Source organism: Peromyscus eremicus, chromosome 12, assembly GCF_949786415.1.
Source record: "Peromyscus eremicus chromosome 12, PerEre_H2_v1, whole genome shotgun sequence".
NCBI classification, from domain to species: domain Eukaryota; kingdom Metazoa; phylum Chordata; class Mammalia; order Rodentia; family Cricetidae; genus Peromyscus; species Peromyscus eremicus.
Genome location: NC_081428.1, coordinates 63,899,038 through 63,918,232, shown reverse-complemented (window position 1 = coordinate 63,918,232; position 19,195 = coordinate 63,899,038). Strand labels below are relative to the sequence as shown.

The 19,195-nt window shown below is 43.6% G+C and overlaps 1 protein-coding gene across 1 annotated transcript in view; it reads right to left on the bottom strand.

The window, feature by feature from the left end:
- Positions 1 to 16,785, bottom strand: part of Atp13a3 (ATPase 13A3) — an 87,755-nt gene extending 70,970 nt beyond the window's left edge. The window contains exons 1-2 of the mRNA XM_059276847.1: positions 16,672 to 16,785; positions 15,897 to 15,942 (exon numbers count right to left, since the gene is read on the bottom strand). The gene's annotated coding sequence lies outside the window, so the exon portion shown is untranslated. The remainder of the gene's footprint in view (positions 1 to 15,896; positions 15,943 to 16,671) is intronic.
- Between the last annotated feature and the right edge of the window lie 2,410 nt (positions 16,786 to 19,195).

The following is a 19,195-nucleotide window of genomic DNA, read 5'->3' as shown; positions in this document are numbered from 1 at the left end:
GGTCCTACAAGCCTCATATTTCTTTCTCATGTATGTGACAGTTCTGAACTCCATGCTCAAGGTTAAAAGTAATCAAAGTGTTATAATGCCTAGACTGGATAAGAACTTGAAACCTATCTAGGTAAACCTTTCTATGAAAACTGCTACATCAGGCAAGAGTTTGAAACACATTTACCCTGCAGACAGTTTATTTAAAAAGACTGGCAGGACAAAACAGCCTCTGAGAGAACTGCTTCTGACACCTGAGACAAGAGTCACTGTGCTAACCAGTGCCCATCCTCGGCACTGGGGTGGGTGTCAGGAGGAGGGGGAGTTTGGTGGGTTTTCTTTCCCAGAAGGAAGACTGAGGAGTGTATAGATAAACTTCCAAACACTCTCAACCTGGATCTCAACTCACATCTCCTGACGTTAACAAGCACACTGACTTTCACTTGTGTTTTCTTTTTCTAAGACAGGCTCCACTTTGGTGCAGGCTTGCCCACAACTCACACCCAGGGCCTCACACAAGCTCAGCAGGTGCTCTAAGCTACAGGTAGTTACACGTATTTCCTTTCTAGGTTTTGGTTCAGATGAGTACAAGTATTAACAACCCATATTACAAATATGATAAGTAGCTGCAAATTACTTTTTGGTTTTTGTTGTTGTTCGTTTTTCGAGACAGGGTTTCTCTGTGTAGCTCAGGCTGTCCTGAACTCTTTGTAGACCAGGCTGGCCTCCAACTCAAAAGATCTGCCTCTCTCTGCCAAGTATGTGTCACCACTGCCTGACTGCAAATTCTTATTTTATTGAATTCATCTACAGAATTAAGCAAGCAAGTGCATCATCACATTAAGAGCAGAATAAACTAGGTGTAGTGGGGCACGCCTTTAATCCCAGCACTCAGGAGGCAGAGGCTGAAACAGACCTCTGTGAGTTCAAGGTCAAACTGGTCTATATAGTGAGTTCCAGGCCATCCAGGTGGGGTGGTGGGGTAGCCTGGTGGGCTGGTTTTCAGGATGGGGTTTTAGTTCTGGTAGTCCTAGAACTCACTTTGTAGACCAGTCTGGCCTCAAACTCACGGAGATTCATCTGCCTCTGACACCACCATGCCCGGCCCTGTTTGGGGTTTGTTTGTGTGTTGTTTCCTCGGTTTGTTTTTTGAGACCCTGTCTCTTCAAAGAAGAAAGGGACAAAAAGCTCGGGCACTGTGTACAGCCTGCTGTTGCACCCTTTCACCTGTAGATGGCAGCCCAACACTGCGGAAGAAAAAGGGAATGGCTGAAGCCAACTAAAATACTCACTGTTCAAGATGAGCTATTATGCACCAATTTGTTTAGAAGACTGAAAATGTCAGTATGAAAAGCAGTTGCTTTCTGAAGTGCTATTTTCATTTATGTGTCTCAAGAGAAAAATCATATATACAACAAAAACCATAATGAGGGCTGGGCATGGTGACAGAGGCCTTTAAAATCCCACCACTCAGAAGCAGAGACAGGAGATATGTGAGTTCAAAGGTAGCCTGGTCTAATACAGTGAGTTTCCAGGACAGCCAGGGCTCAATAGTGTGACCCTCTCAAAAACCAAAAATAAGTTCCTGGGTGTGCTCAGGCTGCCCTCCCACAGCAGGACCTTTCTCCAGTTGGTGAACATCGATGACGTCCGAGCCACCAACCTCAACTCAGTGATAGTTGGCGTGAAGAACAATGGCTCTGCATAGACATTATTATTCGATGGATATCAGCTGATTGTGCTCAGTGCCCACCTCACTGCTCAGGAAATGTCCACTGCCTTGGCCTCCCACATCTGGGCCAGGAACGCAGTGGCAGCATCTGCACCCAGCACAGATAAGCTTGGCCTGGGGACATTGCATAAGAGTCCTACAACCAAATGTTAGGTTTGTGACTAAAGACAGTTGTCTGTAGCACGAATCTTAGATGGTCTTAATAAAATCAAGCCTGAAGCCAGGTATATGGGGTGAATGCTGGAAGATCAGAGAAGCAGAACAAGACACAGCCATCTCACCTCGCCAATTCCTCAGCTGATCCTGTTTCCTCAGACTGGAAACCTCTGAGTCCTCATCCAGAATGAATCTTAGCTGAACTGCTCCTAAAAGCCTAAAAGCTTAACCAGCTCTAGTTCCTCATCCTCACGCCTGAAATATCTTTCTGCTTCCCGCCATCACTTTCTGGGATTAAAGGCTCTTGTTATCACACCTAGCTCTTTCCAGTGTGGCTTTGAACTCACAGAGATCCAGGCGGATCTCTGCCTCTGGTATGCTAGGATTAAAGGCGTGTGTGCCACCATTTTCTGGCCTCTATATCTAGTGGCTGTTCTGTTCTCTGACCCCAGATAAGTTTATTAGGGTGCATGATATATTGCGGAACACAATATCACCACAGTTGTCTAAGAAGAGTTGGTCTTAATAACTTAATAACATGAAGGTCACAAAACAGACTAACGGTGCAAGAGTCCTGACATTTAACAGTGCTTCTGGGTAAGATAAGTAAGAGTAGGCAGATGGTGAAGGGTCTGGACAAATTTGAATTTTTCTTTTTCACTTTCCCTCGCTGCTTACTGATACTTGAATCTGGCTTCATCTCTCACCCAAGCATCTTTTAATTAAATATTTACTGCCAAATGAAAATAAAGCATAGACACGTGTGGTAAAACACTTAGCCATTAGACAGGTGATAAAAACAACAAACAGGCCAGGTGCACCCTAATACAGATACAAAGAGTGAATTCTGAGAAGGGTATGGGGGAGGGGCACTAAAGCAAAGTATGATGACTCATTTATGTGTGCGTCCACACACGTCATAATGAAATTCACTACTTTATAGCTGAACTTAAAATGAATTGTAACAACAACAAAAAAAGAAGCTCCTAGCATAGTGGTGACATACTACGGAAGTGAAACAGGAGGATCTGGTACTTAAGGCCATCCTCACTACACGGTGGCTTTTGAGACCAGCCTGGTGAACTACAAAGACCTGTCTCTTTTAGTAAGACTAAGCTGGGTGTGGTGGCACATAGCTTTAATCCCAGAACTAGGAGTCTCTGGCCAGACTGGTCTACAGAGTTCCAGGATAGCCAGGGCTACACACAAAGAAACCGGGTGCATTAGTGGTGCATCCTTGCAATCCCAGCACTTGGGAGGCTAAGGCAGAAAGAATGTAAGTTTAAGCCATCCTGGGCTACATAAGAGCTTTCCTCCCTCTTGAAAAAGATCAATCAAAAGAAAATGTATCTTTGGTATACACAAGGCCTTGGGTTAATCACCAACAAAAGAAAGGCGAGGGGGAAAAAGAATTTATACTATCTTTTTAGAAAACCGGCTCACAACATCTTTACATTTCTAATCTAATTTTTATTAAAGATTTATTATTTATGATGTATACAGTGTTCTGCCTGCACACCAGAAGAGGGCACCAGATCTTATTACAGATGGTTGTCAGTCACCATATGGTTGCTGGGAATTGAACTCAGGACCTTCGGAAGAGCAGCCACTGCTCTTAACCTCTGAGCCATCTCTCCAGCTCCTACATTTCTAATCTATATATACCTTAATCTAACAATTCTAATTAAAATCCATGGCATGTGTTATCTAGACTAAGTATATATGCATAAAACATATTCCTACTGTTCAGTTTGTACCAAGGGAAAACAAAACCAAGCCCCTTATAATCTATCTCAATGTCTGTCAACAGAATGTATGGATAGCTTATGAAATCAAGGCAAATTAGTTAAATTTATGTGTAGAGACCAAGATAGCTCTATACAAGAACAAAGAAATATGACTAACATACCACCTCTGTAGCAATCAAAGAGTTGTGTGTTTGTGTTTAAAAACAAGCAATGAGGCACGAATAGTGGTGCATGGCTTTAATCCCAGCACTCAGGAGGCAGAGACAGGCAAGTCTCTGAGTTTGAGGCCAGCCTGGTCTATACAATGAGTTCCAGGCTAGCCAGGGTTTCACAGTGAGACTGTCTCAAAAGAGGGAGAGTGGGAAGGGAGGGGGAGGAACTGTAAGATCCACCAAAGTGTTACCATTAAATCAGAAAGTGTAAATATTGTCCAATAGATGTCACCAGTATCATATAGTTCAAGTTCCTCTACATAACTGAGTGCAAAATTTTTGTTCTTTTTTTTCCCCCTCTAAGGGTGACAGTGGGATTCACTGGAATAAAAAAGTTATTTTAAAACAAGCAAAAGTGAAATAGTACAAGAGACACTGAATACAATAAGGGTTCAGAAAACAAGAGTTCCAGTAATAGTCTATCTATGTAAACAAGGCAAACTGCCAAACGAGTCTAATGAACAACTTAAATCTGTAATTTCAGACTTAAGGTTAAGGTTTTCTTTGAATAATATATAAATGAAAGGGTCTCCCATTTAAAGCAAATTAGTGTCAGCTTAAAACTATAATACTATTAGCTAAAACACTAATAACTTGGTTGACATTTAAATCAATAATTTAAAAATGATACTTGAAATCTAAATGCTCATTAGTTCTGAGACTGCTATTTTTCACATTTTACCACAGCTAACACTGCAGTGCTTTTTAAATGTTATTGTTGCTGTCAGCAGGTAACTGATGATACATGGGTCACTGCACAAAATGCTCAAAGTTAATATCACTGTTCGTATTTCTCAAAATTAAGTGATGTGTACACACTGTTAGTGGTAAGTACATGTTTAAAGTTACTAATGCGTTTGAAATGACTACACTACAGTTGGATTGGCAAACAAAAAGTAATAGCATCAACAGAAAAGACTCAAAATACAGCAGCAGAGTGGACAGGAAGAGCTGGGATGAAAAGGGGGAATAGAGAATACTGACAAGGAAGAAATACACAATAAAGACAAGAACATTTCCAGAGACTAGATTATATTCCTAAATCCTCAGTATGTCTGGGAGATAGAAACCCCAGAAATGTTTTCTGAGACAAGGTCTTACATGTCACAGGCTGGCCTCCAACTTGTAGGTATACTTTGATCCTCCTGACTCCACCTCCTGGGTGCTGGCCTTACAGACCCGAGCCACAATGCCTGGTCTATGTGGTGGATTGGGGGAAGGGAGGGAAGCTAAAATTCTGGGCTTTCTGCATGTTAGGCAAGCACTGGACCAACACAAGCTAACTTCCAGCACTTCATTTTGTTGTTCTTTTATCAACAGAAAGCCTTGTGTTTACTTTCAGTAACTCAGCATGGTTTGCTTCAGGATTACTGCACAGCTTTCAAAAAACCAAAACTCATTTCATTCATGATCTTTACTACAGTATGATTCATATTTCACTCTTCCAAGCTTGATGATTTGAAGGTTCAATCACAAAGAAGCAGAAAATCAGTAGGAAATTATTCTTTACAAAAGACACAATCCTGCACATTTACAATTGTAGCTAACAAGAACATGGCGGGCCATGTCTGTTAGAGGAGAGAGTTGTGTGTTGAGGTAAGGTATAATTATAATGGACAGGCTGGCCTCTAACGCTAAATCTTCTTTCTTCAGCCTCCTAGGTAGCTGGATTAAAGGCACATATATCTGGCTTATGTGAACTTCAGAAATTGTATGAATTTGTGTTTTTCTGCTTTATTCCTTTTCTTAATTCAAAGCCTATGTTGATTCAATGCAGCACAAAAGACTTAAAAACAATTATATCCTATGAAAATTTTAAAAATATACTCAGGTAGCAAAGGCAGAAAAATCACTGGTTCAAGGCCGGCCTAGGCTATCTAGCAAGACCATGCCTAGGGGCAGGGGGTAGTGGTGGGTGTGGTGGCACTTCATTTAATCCCAGCACTCAGGAAGCAGAAGTAGACAGATCCATGAGCAGGAAGCAGGCCCTGTCTATACACTAAGGTCCAGCCAGTGTAGGCTACATAGTACAACAAATGTGTACAGGTATATTTAGCCTAGAAACCACCTTTATCAGCATCTACTCAATTTACTGATATTACCAGGGCTTCATCCACACTAGGCAAGCACTCTACCACTGGACGCTCACTCTAGCACAATCCCAGGCCTAAATAGTATCTTCTTAAAGAATGACATTGATAGTACCAGCTTCCACGAGATTATTTTCTAAAAATTCATTAAACCAATTGTTGCTACAAATAAAGCTGATCCATTTATTCATGGAGAAAACAGTGACCCGGCTTCCAAGAAGGCCCACAAATGTCCTTTCTACCTCCCACAATTCTGCTTAACTGCAGTTTACCTTATACTAACCTAAATAGAAAGGCCAGGTTACCAAGCTACTACTTCCTATGATCACTTAATTGTTAATGTCCCCTGGGCTGTTTTTGTAACAATGTCACCAGGGACAAAGTATGCCACTACTGGAACATCTATGATGGCAACAACTGCCCATCCATCAGCTTTCACCACTGATTTCTCATTTCCATCAGATGCACAGATTCAACCTCTAATTTTAGACAGCTAAAATTCAACCTTTTCTCAAAATATCCTGCCCCTCAAACTTACCAATTCATTCTCCCCTTAATGATTATAATTTGTCTAAAACAACAAATTTACAAGTCACCCTAGACCCCACTATCTAACACCTATACCAAACGGGGCATCATTTCTATCCTTTCCCATGCCACGTCACCATCCCTATCTCCACCGCCATTCCTCAATCCAGGTCCTTCTTCCAGTCTCCCCATTCACGTCTATGCAAATCAACTACGACCTCTACTCTGCTGTGTGAAGTCTCAGCTTGCCACTGTCTGCAACATCATTTCCCAAATCTGTAAGAGTACCTCCAGAGCATTTCAAGATTCCCTGCTCCTATAAAGAGAATAAATAGTAGTTTTAAACAAAGTTAAAACACTTCTCTACAGCTAGCATCTGAAGTCCCACAATGCAAAATATGTATTTCTCTATCAACGTGGAAGTGGAGTCCATAGTAAAAACTAATTACAAGACTTCTAAGAGCCTTTAGTATCTGTCACTTATCAACTGCTATCATTCACACGTACAAACTTTACATCTCCTTCACACAGAGCACAAGTTGTAGCTCTTCAAATAGCCCTACCACTTCCTGACTCCATTCTTCTGTATACAAATACTCTTTCTGCCAAGAATGCCTTCCCAAACCTAGTCGGGCTGAGGCGCCGCTATTAATCCTTCAAGCCAACTCAAGCTACTAAGCTTTCTTTGATTGTTCTTTCAATCTTCTTCTGGCAGAGGACTCCTCTCACTTTTCCCCACTACTCCAATTGTCAGAGCAGTTACCAAAGACATCAAATTTAGCTTGAAAAGCTTAAGTTTCAGATTCAAGCGAGACCTGGTAATACAATCGAATGAATGAAATGAGGTAAGACCAGAGGTGGAATCGTTCTTTTTTTCTGGACAAAATCTTACAATAAATTTTGGGTTTGGGCATGCTCCCTCATCTCAACCCTATACTCTTTCTCAACTAATTTAGCCAGATCCTTTCCTACCCTTTAGCCCTCCTTATACAACCCCATCACAATATTATGTCCATCAAATTAACTCCTCTTTCTCTCTAGAGCAGTAGTTCTCAACCTTGCTAATGCTGCGACCCTTCAATACAGTTCCTCACGTTGTGGTGACCCCCAACTATAAAATTATTTCATTGCTACTTCATAACTGCAATTTTGCTACTGTTATAAATCACAATGTAAACATCTGATATGAGGAATATGTGATAGGCAACCTCAAAGGGGTTGTGACCCACAGGCTGAGAACCACTGCTCCAGAGTCATTCGGCTCAGAAGTTAATGTCTACAGAAATGACAGCTGGAGACTGGGTAAGAGGGTCAGTGGGTAAAGCACTGCAAGGCTCTGAAGACAGGCAGATCCCTGAGGCTCACTGGCCAGCTAGTCTCAGGACAGTGAGAGAGAGGGTCTCGAAAAGAAGGCGGAGGAGATGGAGAGATAGTTCAGTGTTAAGAGCACTGACTGAGGGTGGTGGTACCCAGCGCACTCCTTTAATCCCAGCACTATAGAGGCAGAGGCAGGGCAGATCTCTGTGAGTTCAAGGCCAGCCTGGTCTACAGAGGGAGTTCCAGGATGGCCAGGACTACACAGAGAAATCCTGTCTCAAGGAAACAAAACAACAAAAAGAAACAGCAACACCAAGAGACAGGTAAATAACACCATATAAAACACCCCCAAGAGCTGGAGAGATGGCTCCAAGGCTCCCAGCACCCATATGGCAGTTCACAAGCGTCTGCAACTCCAGTTCCAGAGGTTCTGATGTCCATTTCTGGCCTCAATGGACACCAGGTATTCACAAGGTATACATACATACATGCAGGCAAAACACCTATGCACATAAAATTTTTAAATGGAGAGGAAAAAGTCACGTATCAACAGAAACACCTAAAGTTCCCAACATGAACTTCTCAGACATTGCTACTAAAGATGAAAGTAATGGTGTTTTCTCTATGAAAAGCCAGAATAAAACATCAAAGACAAATATCCTCAAGCACCTTCCAATATTCACACTACCTGTTTTAAACACGCTGAGTATTATTGAACTAATAAACACTAGCATGTTACATTTACTAGAACTCACTTTTAAACTCTCTAAGGCAAATTTTGTTTGGCAAATGAAGAAAGTAAAAAGGTTAATTGATTTATGTATCCCAGACACAGGGCCAGTACGTTTTAGGGCTATAATTAAAAAATCACATCCATGTGGATCAGAAGTCACAAGTTGGCTGGGCAGTCACTACTCGGGAGGCAGAGGTAGGAGGATCTCTGTGAGTTTGTGGCCAACCTGGGACATTCACTGGGAGGGAATTCCAAGACAACCAGGACTACATAGAGAAACCCTGTCTCAAAAAAAAAAAAAAAAAAAAAAAAAAAAAAAAAAAAATCACTCACACTCATACACACAAGTCACAGGTCTATCCAATAAATCTTGCTCTCTTCCAGGGCATATGACTGTTAAAATTTTCTGTGGTTATTTTGAGACAGTCTTGCTATATAGGCCTGGAAGGCCTTGTATTCACTATGGAGGCCAGAATGGTTTCAAATGCCTGTCAATCCTCCTACCTCAGCATTCTGAGTGCTAAGATTACAGATGAGCACCACATTACATCCATTCACTTGTCAAAGGCCATCTCTCAGTTAGGCAGGGTGGCACATTCCTATAATTCCACAACTTGGAAAGTGGAGGATGAAGGAAGAAGAATCAGAGTTGAAGACCAGGCTGAGCTATATGAGACTGTTTCAAAACAGAGATTCCAATTTATTAGTAAGGTAATCTGTCCTAAAGCCTTAGGAAAAACTGGCTACTGAAATTCAAAGACAGTATATCAATTTCCAATCAATTTTTCAAGCTGGTACTTTTTTTTTTTGGGGGGGGGTCAGTTCTGGGGACTGAACTCAGGGTCTTGCACACCCAAGGCAAGTGGCCATTTCCAGCTCCAAGGCAGTCTTCAAAGATATTTCCCCTGGGTGATGTTCCCATACACAGGCCTTCCTTCAGTGTGAACTTGAGGTCCAAAAAGCAGGATCTAAGACATAACTTGATTTTAACTCAAATACCGATTAACCAGAAAGAACTTGGAGCTAGACCCAGTGGCAAAGGCTTGTATTCTCACCTACTAGAGAGGCTAAGGCCGTTAACTAAAATTCAGGCTTGACTGGACTACAGAGTTCAAGACCATCCTAAGCACTGTAAGAAGACTTTCAGTGCTTAGGAAAGAAAAGGCAAAACATTCCTTTAAAAATAAAAAATGCAAGGGCTTAGACTATAGCTCAGTGGCAGAATGCTTACCTAGCATGCAGGAAGCCCTACATTCAATCCCCAGTACTGTAAAGAAAAAGATTAAGAACCAAAACACTAGACTTTTATAACAAAATAAAGTATTTTTCAGCCAGGCGGTGGTGGCGCACGCCTTTAATCCCAGCACTCGGGAGGCAGAGCCAGGTGGATCTCTGTGAGTTCGAGGCCAGCCTGAGCTACAGAGTGAGAGCCAGAACAGGCACTAAAGCTACACAGAGAAACCCTGTCTCAAAAAACCAGAAAAAAAAAAAAAAAAGAAGAAGAGGGCTAGAGTTCCATATTCGTACTAAGCAGTCCAGGTCAAGCAAGGTGTGTTTCTGCACTTTCTCTCCTGGAAGGTACTATGTCAAGTTGTAAATTTCTGTCTGAAAGGAGTACTGTGTCCGTCCATCCATCTAACCATCCCCTTCCCTCCCCACAGGGCTTATGCTTTAGGCTTTCTCTTCTCCCAACATGAGATTCCTAGGGGAGCTTCCATTTCTTGGGGCCACTGTTTCAGTAGTCAATGGACACAAGTGTCACTACTAGAATACGACAGAAGACCCAGAAGAAAAGTACACCGACCTGACCAAGACAGACTGGAATCAAGCCACACCCTTTACTAACATGCTGCCGTTTACCTCCGCAGACACCGGCTCTGCTGTAACAAAGAGCCAGTCTAAATAGTCTGCTACCTCTCAGCATTACTATTTTCTACTCTTGGACCTTTACTTTAATGCCAGATGCTTTTGTGAAGAAAACAAGAAAAAATAGTAAGAGTAAATAAATCCAGACTACTATTAAGGCACAATTCATTCTTTCTAACCTTTTTTTCCTATTCTAAGTCACATGATTGCTCATTCCAAGGTAAGAGTTGCAGAAAAGAATATGAGAAAGTTCTAATTAACAAATTAATTTCGTATTCTAAAATCTATTTATTTTTAAGCTGTTTTACCACCTCAGATTCAACCAAAGGTCCCAACATGAACCATGGGTCTAAGGTGTCAACAGCCCTGGTTTTAGAATTGTTCTGTGGAACTCTCCAACAATTCCCATCCTCAGGTAACTTTAGTTTAAGATATATGCATTTTTGGATAGTTCTCTTCTTCATTCCATTTTTCAAGACTAAGAAGCAATAATTATCATAAATTTTAAACTATTATAGTAGTTATTATAGTAGTGATCATGTTTTTGTCATTTACTATTCATGATACTTTATCCTTTCTGTTATTTTATTTTTATTTTGTTATTCTGAGTCAAGGTCTTGTTAGGTAGTAGCCCAGGTTAACCTTGAATTTTCAGTGAGCCTCTTATGTCACCCTCTAGAGGTTATCAGCCAACACTACCATATCCAATTTGTTTTGTTTAGAGCCAAAGTATCAGTAAGCTTCACAGACTGGTTTTGAACTATTAACCTCAATCATCCTCATGCCTTAGCCTCCCCAGTCATAAACTATAGGCTCACAAGCACTGTGCCCAGACATATACGTTATTTTTAATATCAGTAATGCCAACATTTTAACTAATACTTAATCCTATCACTGATTATCAGGTTATCATTAACTTCAGGACATTCTACCTTTTAAATATCTACTTTCCGCAAGATGAAGCTGTGGCTGGGAAAAGACTCAGTGGTTAAAAGCCTATTCTGCTCTACTAGAGGACCCCAGTTTGATTTCAAACATCCACATCAGGCAGCTCACACTGCTTGTAACTCCAACTCCCAGGGGATCTGACACCTGTGGCTTCTATAGGCACCTGAATTCCTATACACAGACACACAGACACATAATTTTTTAAAAAAATAAAATAAAATAATAGGGCTATAGAGATATAGCTCAGCAGCTAAACACACTTGTTGCAGCCAGACATGGTGGTACACGCCTTTAATTCTAGCACTCAAAGGGAGGCAGAGGCAGGAAGACCTCTGTAAATTCAAGGCTATCCTGTTCTACAGAGCAAGCTCCAGGATAGCTAGGACTACATAGAGACCCAGTATCAGAACCTCCCCGCCTAAAAAAAAAAAAAAAAAAAAAAAAAAAATTGTTGCTCTTGCAGAACTTTGGCTCAGTTCCCAGCATCCACATGATGGTTCATAACCATTCACAGGCTCAGTTCCAGGGATCTGATGCTCCCTCTGGTCTCCTTAGGCATTAAGCACACATGCGGTACACAAACACATGCAGGCAAAACATTCATAAAATAAAAGCAATTTTATATTTTATAAATAAATCAATCATTTTTAAAATATTAAATAAGCCTAGAACACTTGATATTTTTACCTGAATTCTGAACTTCTCTCTCAAAGTAAGAAAATTCAAGTAAGAATCCAAGATAGGATATGGCTTTGATTATTACATAGTTACTCTCTGTATATATGGGCCGGTTAGCTTCAATTAACAAAAAGCTACAAAAAACCCAAAGGCTAAATCCTGTAGCCCACCTCTTAGCTCAAGATTTAGCTAGATCAGATACAACATAGAGTGTCCAAGACCTCCAATGCACACATGAAACTGAGGGTAGGACCAGACTTTGTATATACATTTTCTCCTATACATACATGTCTATGAAGTCTAATTTATAAGTTAAGCACAGTAAGATTATCAACAATAATGGAGCAACTTAACATTACACTATAATGGAAACATTGCCAATGTGATCTCTATTTTTTTTTCTCTCTTTTTTTTTTCTAGTCTTTCTTTGGATAATCTGAATTGCTAGCTGTATCAATAGGGATACTTACAATACTAAAATATCCCAACAGTCTACTTGCTGGCCACAATGGCTAGTATTTCACTAGTAGGCACAGACAGTGAGTACACTGAACCAATGGTGACTCATGACTAGGCCAGAACAATGGCACAGTACAAAATGTCATCACTATTCCAAACAACACAAAACGTAAATGTCTAGATCCGTGGTTCTCGACATTCTTAATGCTTCGACACTTAATACAGTTCCTCACATTGTAGTGACCCCCAACCATAAAATTATTTTTGTTGCTACTTCGTAACTAATTTTGCTGTTTTGGATCGTAATAAAGTATTTTTGGAGACAGGCTTGCCAAAAGGGTCACAACCCACATGTTGAGAACCACTAGTCTAGATGGTTTATTTCTGGAATTTTCCATCTAATATTTTAAAACCACACCTGAATGATGGTTAACTGAAACTACTGAAGGTTAAACTATGAATGTATACTGAGTAGAAGGGATACTATTGTATTCGGAATACATTTCATCACCAGAACTCTAGGGCACATCAAGTGTATCAACTTAACAAGATGTTAGAGACTAAATTAACCACTTTCGGTATACCTCTGAACTGTTCTAAGAGTGTGCTTGTCAATAAATGCTAAGCTGTTAACTCTTGCTCAGTGTGTGGTCTAGTCACATACAAGGTCTCACAACCAGTACTTATTATACTTAGTGTAGGCCACCAAGTATAGTACCAAACAATCTGTGTTACAGGCCTGGAGTAACAACAGATCTATAATCTTGGCTACTTAGGAATCCTGGACAGTTCAGGTGAAGGCCATCCTGGGCTACACTGCAAGTTCAAAGCGAACTGGACAAGTGAATTGAAGCCTTATACCAAAAGGGGCTGGGGATGTAGCTCTGTATAGGGTTTGCCTACCATCTGTGAAGCTCTGAGTTCAAATTCAAGTACCACAAAACAACAGAATCCATTTTATATAAGGCCCTATTAAAGCCAGGCAGTGGTGGTGCACACTACTAATCCCAGCACTCAGGAGGCAGGCAGATCTCTGTGAGTTCAAGGACAGCTTGGTCTACAGAGCAAGTTCCAAGAGAGCCAAGACTATACAGAGAAACCCTGTCTCGAAAAAGAGAAAACAAAAAGATCATATTATCAAGATCACTTTGAAATTCTATTTTTTGTCTTCCAAGACTTTAGTCGTCCTTCAGATTTTATTTCACCATCACCCAACACTGGGGAAAAATACAGATGAGGACAAAATTTCCCAGTGTGCTCTCCTGTCACTGCCTGTTCTCAAAGTCTGACCACTGACTGGGTTCCATGAGTCAGTAATTCGATCCCAGCATATTGCTAAGATTACTATTTATTTCAGGAATGAAGCACGTTCTTCAGTGGTTACAAAGCCACCATGATATAAAAAACACAATGCACAACATGGGAAGAAGAAAGGAACTCTAAGTGCCAGGAGAGCTGAGTGCTCCCTTCTTTACATAGGCTCAGGTAACCCTCAAGCCCCTTTGACATGTTATCCTCTAAACTGGAATAAACAGGAAAGGGGAAAAAAGAACAGTTAAGCAACTTACAGTTTAAGGACTTTGAAGGCAGCCACAATCTAAGTTTAACACTACTTTCTGCAATACAGAAGTTCTTCTTTCTAGGTTTGTGAAAGTGTGTGACTAGGAACTTATTGCAAAACCTCAGTCTCCTCATCTAGAAAATGAAGTTCAATAACTACCAAGAATTTATTTTAGAGCCTAGCATACAATAACCTCTCAGTAACTACTGGCATTGACAAAAACAGAAAACCAGCAGTCAGGTCTGAGGCCCACACTCCACACTCTCTTTCTATTACAGTTTTCTACAGTTGTCAACAGTTTGACATAGCTCAGGCTAGCCCTAAACTGAGTCTGTGGTTGAGGATGCCTTGAACTTCTTCTGATCCTCCTGCAGATTACAAGCATTTGACACCACACCCAGGATTTTACCCTGGATAGAGCCTCATGAATATAGTAGCAAGCACTTTACCAACTGAACTACATCCCCAACCCAAACACTTATTCACAGAAGAATCGATATTTGAAAAATAAACGTTTTGGGCTGGAGAGGTGACTCAGCAGTTAAGAGCACTGGCTGCTCTTCCACAGGACCAGGGTTCACTTCCCAGCACTCACATGGCAGCTCACAATTGTAACTCCAGTTCCAGGGAATCCAACACCCTCACACAGACATACATGCAGGCAAAACACCAATGCACATAAAATAAAAATAAATAATTTTTAAAAAATTTGGAAAACTGACATTACCTACTGAACTCTTTGAATACTAAAATCTGATTACAGAACCAAGTACACCTCATCAGACATTGAGTTTTGTTCTAATAACTATGAAACTAGTTCCATACCAATAGAGAAACTTGTATTATTTCAAACTCGTTCTAAATTAAAACTTCAAATTGTTACTAGTTGGCCTGGACAAAGAAATCAATCACCCTACAACATCTCAACGTGAAGCAATTCAAATAATACCACTTTTCCTCCCCGATCCCATAACCAAAAACAATGTTTAAAATCTCAACTATGTCACCCTCAGCCTAATCTAATGATGAATGATTGGGAAGTGGCAAGAACAGATATTAATACTAGGAAAGCAGCAAAATGTATCCTCTAGACTAGAGGTAGCGGGGCTGCCTGTAATTCAACCTGGGTTGTACACAGCCAACCTTGTTTTTAAAACATTTTTCTTCCTCTTCTACAACAATCATTAGTAGATTTACTATTTCAAAAAAACTTTCAGAAACTGATGAACTTTTGAAGCTATTATTAAGCCCAGATGGGATGTCCACACAATCTACTTTGGAAACCACAGCCTATTCAGCAAAGCAACAATCCTCAAAAAAGAATGCTACAAAATCAATGTGTATTTTAGTAAAGAGGACTGGTTCTAATCAAAGGTGGAGCACTTTTAATGATGTACTGGCCCTTCAAAAATAAAAATCACTGGCATTAGAGCCATGGCTCAGCAGTAAGAGTGCTTGCTGCTCTTACAAAGGACCTGAGTTCGGCTCCCAACACCCACAGCAGGCAGCTCACACCACCTGTAACTCCAGTTCCAAAGGGTCTGGCCTCCGAGGGCACCCACACATGTTACAGACATACACACATAAATAAAAAATACTTTAAAATAACAATAAACTTCTATGTTAGCCACAAACCCTCTAGTAGAATGTTCATCCTTAAAAGTTCCCACATCCCTTGGAGTTAAAAAAAAAATCCTAACTTCGTGACTCACAGATCAAAACTCACCATTAACATACTCAAGTATGTTCCATTCAGTTCAGAATCATGTAAGTTTCTAGGTTTACAATGCCCATTTATTTTGCACTAACATAAACCACTAAATACAGTTCTAAATCTAAAACATTAATGATGAATAGTTAATTACATAAGTGACTCACACCTCTTATGTGCAGACACCCCAAGATCCTAGGACGCTGCTGTCAGTCCTAAGGGAAAAGGAAACAATAAACACCTGTCACAAAAGCTTTCCAAATTGGGAAGCCCCGACCAGTTACAGTCAATCCCCGTTGCTATTCCTTCCCTCCCTCCCTCCCAACTCCACACCCCATCATAAAATACATCATTCAGCCAACAGTCTGTCTGTGTGAAGGGCAGACCAGAAAGAACTATACTAGCGGAATGGGCTCTGGGTCCTTCTGGTCCTCAAGACCCGGCCTTTTTCTTCACAATCTCGAGTGCTGACATCTATCTCATCATATCCGAAGTCACTTTTCCTTTCTCGATTACCTCGTTTATCTATAAAGTGTGCTGATAATACCCTAGGTAATCTATTACTCCATGGCCGGGGCCGAACTTGAACTCAGTCAGCACCGGCACGAACCCATCAGGGACTCTGTCCACACTCTTCCTTCGGGGCACATCACCTTCTAGACTTTCTAGAGCGGCTGACCCACCGGCCCGGGGCCGCACGCAGCGGATGCACTCCAGGCCTCTTCCACACCCACACGTGGTCCCAGACAGTGCCGGGTCTCGTCGCCCTCTCCCCGTGTCACACACACACACCTTTCCCCGAGAGGTGATGTCCAATTCGGGCCGAGGAAGCAGCCAGCCACAGACTCACCTGGTACCCGCCACCCGGGCGACGCCGCTCGCCTTCTCCAGCCTCCCCATCTCCTCCGCCGCCCGCCCCACACCCCGCTCGCCCAATCACTCACCAGCCGCGTCGCCGTGCTGACTCCTCGGCGGCCTCCCGGCCCGGGCAGCCAAAAGGCCGCAGGGGACCGGGCGGCCGCTTTCGCCGCCGCCACCGCCGCCGCCGCCTCTCAGCCCAGCCCCATCGCCCTCGGCCAGCGCCGGCGGCCGCGGGTCGCTGGGGCTCGAGGCGCCGCCGCCGCGCGTCGCGGCTCGGACTGTGGGGACGGAGGCGCAGCGGCGGGGCCCGGGCCGCACCGGGCGCAGGATCGTCCGCGCTCCGCTCGTCGGCGCCCGCGGCGGCGGCGTGCAACCGGGCAGGGCGAGAACAAGGGAGCGCGGCGCGGAGGACCGGCAGGGTTTCGGGGGGCCGTCCGCGTTGAGAAGAGGCCTCCCGCCGTCGGCGACGAAGCGGACCCCCTCCCCGCGGCCACGGCGCCCGGTCACGCTGCGGGGAGGGCCGGCGGGCACACGGGGAGCGCCCCGCGAGCTCAGGACTCCCGCGCCGGATGTGAGGTCACGTGATTGCCTCATCCCAGCGCCCCGCGCGGAGGGGCCGTCAGGGGGCGGGGCGACTCCGCGGCCCCGCCCACCTCCTCGCCATCGGGGCCCCCCAGCCCGCCTGAGCGAGAACCGCTAGCGGGAGGCGCCGGGAAAGAGCGCTTGGCGAGGGATGCTGCTCGGGGCTCGTTTTACGGGAGATGATGCACGGTATGTGGCTTGCCGTGCAAAGAGGAGATCACAGTCCCGACCCCCATTTTATGAACAAAGAAACTGAGGCCCAGAGAGATAAGTGCTGACTTGTCTAAGGTGGCGGTCCAGAGAGGACGCCTGTGCTAACAAGGTGGAGAGAGAAGTCCTAGCTCCGGGGCCAGACTCTTTCCCTCCTTTATCCCCACCTACACCCAAAAAAGAACACTTTTAATTCCAATGGAACTCCTGGCCCAGCCCGCGGGCGTGGGACAGAGAACAGTCAGGTAAGCAAGAGAAAAAGCTTCCACACCCGAGACCGCCTGGGCCTCAGGGAGGAGTTTTTCCGACAGTGCTGGATGCAAATTAAATGCTTCCCTCCGCTGGAGACTTATCTCAGCGCTCTAACCAGCCCGGATATTCAAATCGCCGGTTTGGGTTTTCACTGCCTTCCGCCTCGCGCCGAGCGAGCGCGGGTAGCAGAGCTTGCCACCTGCTGCCTCCAGCTCCGCCATCTTTTCGCCCTGAGTCTACCTCACCTGCATCCAGGCGCCTGGCCATCACTTGTTATTGTTCTCCTGCTTTCCTGCAAACATAAGCTGCTTGACGGTCTTAGAGGAAGGAACAGCATGTGCTCAAGCCCTGTTCCTCATACTTAGACTTAGTCCACCAGGGGCAAGGAGCGTTCAGCCTAGTCACCTCTCAGGACATGGCCTCTTAGTCCGCAGCACAGAATGGCACCTCGTTTGGGTCAGTACAGTGTCCCAGAACCATGGTACTAATTAATACACCTCATTTAGGAACTAAAAGGATGCTGGATGGGGTCCTGGATGGCAGCCACGGAATTTCTTCTTACCAGATGATATGAACAACGCACTAAACGAAGATAAGCCTCAGCTGTGTGTTCCCAGCTCCCCACTATGTTTCAGACTTCAGTGTGTGTTTCCTACCCCACGTGTGCTAGAGTAAGCAAATGGGGTAAGGACTGGGGAAGCCTGGGTAGGGCTGAACAAACCCCACACACACACATTCCTTCCAGCGCCCTTGACTCCTGGTTATTTACCTCTCAGATTTTAAACAAGCAAGCCTCTCCAGGCCCTATAAAGTGTCAAGGCAACCATCCACTTAAGAGTGCCCTCTTCAGTTAGCTGCCAAGTGTTTCTGGCCCTCTCCACACACCTCTTGAACAGTGGTCTCTCTCCTGGCTGCTTCTACTTCCTCATTCCTCAACTCTAGGCAAACTGACCACACACACACACACACAAAGAGAAGAGAGAAAGAAAGGCCCTTCTTTACCCTGCTCAGGTGAGAGTAGCCCATAACCTTCATGTCACCCACCATTGGGGCAGAAACTGCTTTGCTTCTTCCTCTGGACTACCTCTGCACCCCTGGGTGTTCTCGCCTTCTGGAATCACTCTACTACCTCAGTTTGCGGAGGGCTGTGCTCTCTCTCCCAGTTCTCAAGTCCCAGTACCTAAGACCTCTGCCTTCATCAACGGCATCCTTAAGTGCCACCAGTTGTGAAACAGCACCTGAAATGCAGGGCAGCACTCTAAGGCCACAGCTGTCCTCCCTCGGCTTTACTCTCTCTTGGAGAATCATCTCCACCCTTGTTTTGAACTCCCAAATCAGCCAGACCTCTTCTTTTAAAAATGAGAGAGAACGAATCAAATATCCAACTACCTGCCATGCACCTCTATCTAGAGCTCACAGAAAAACACCCATGGTATGTCCAAAACTGAACTCGTCCTCTACCTTTATAACTGCCCCCTCCCGAAGCTATTAGCAGGACCATCACACAGCCATCTGAATTAGAAAGTTAGGAATGAATGAGTCACCCCTGATGACTCACTAAGC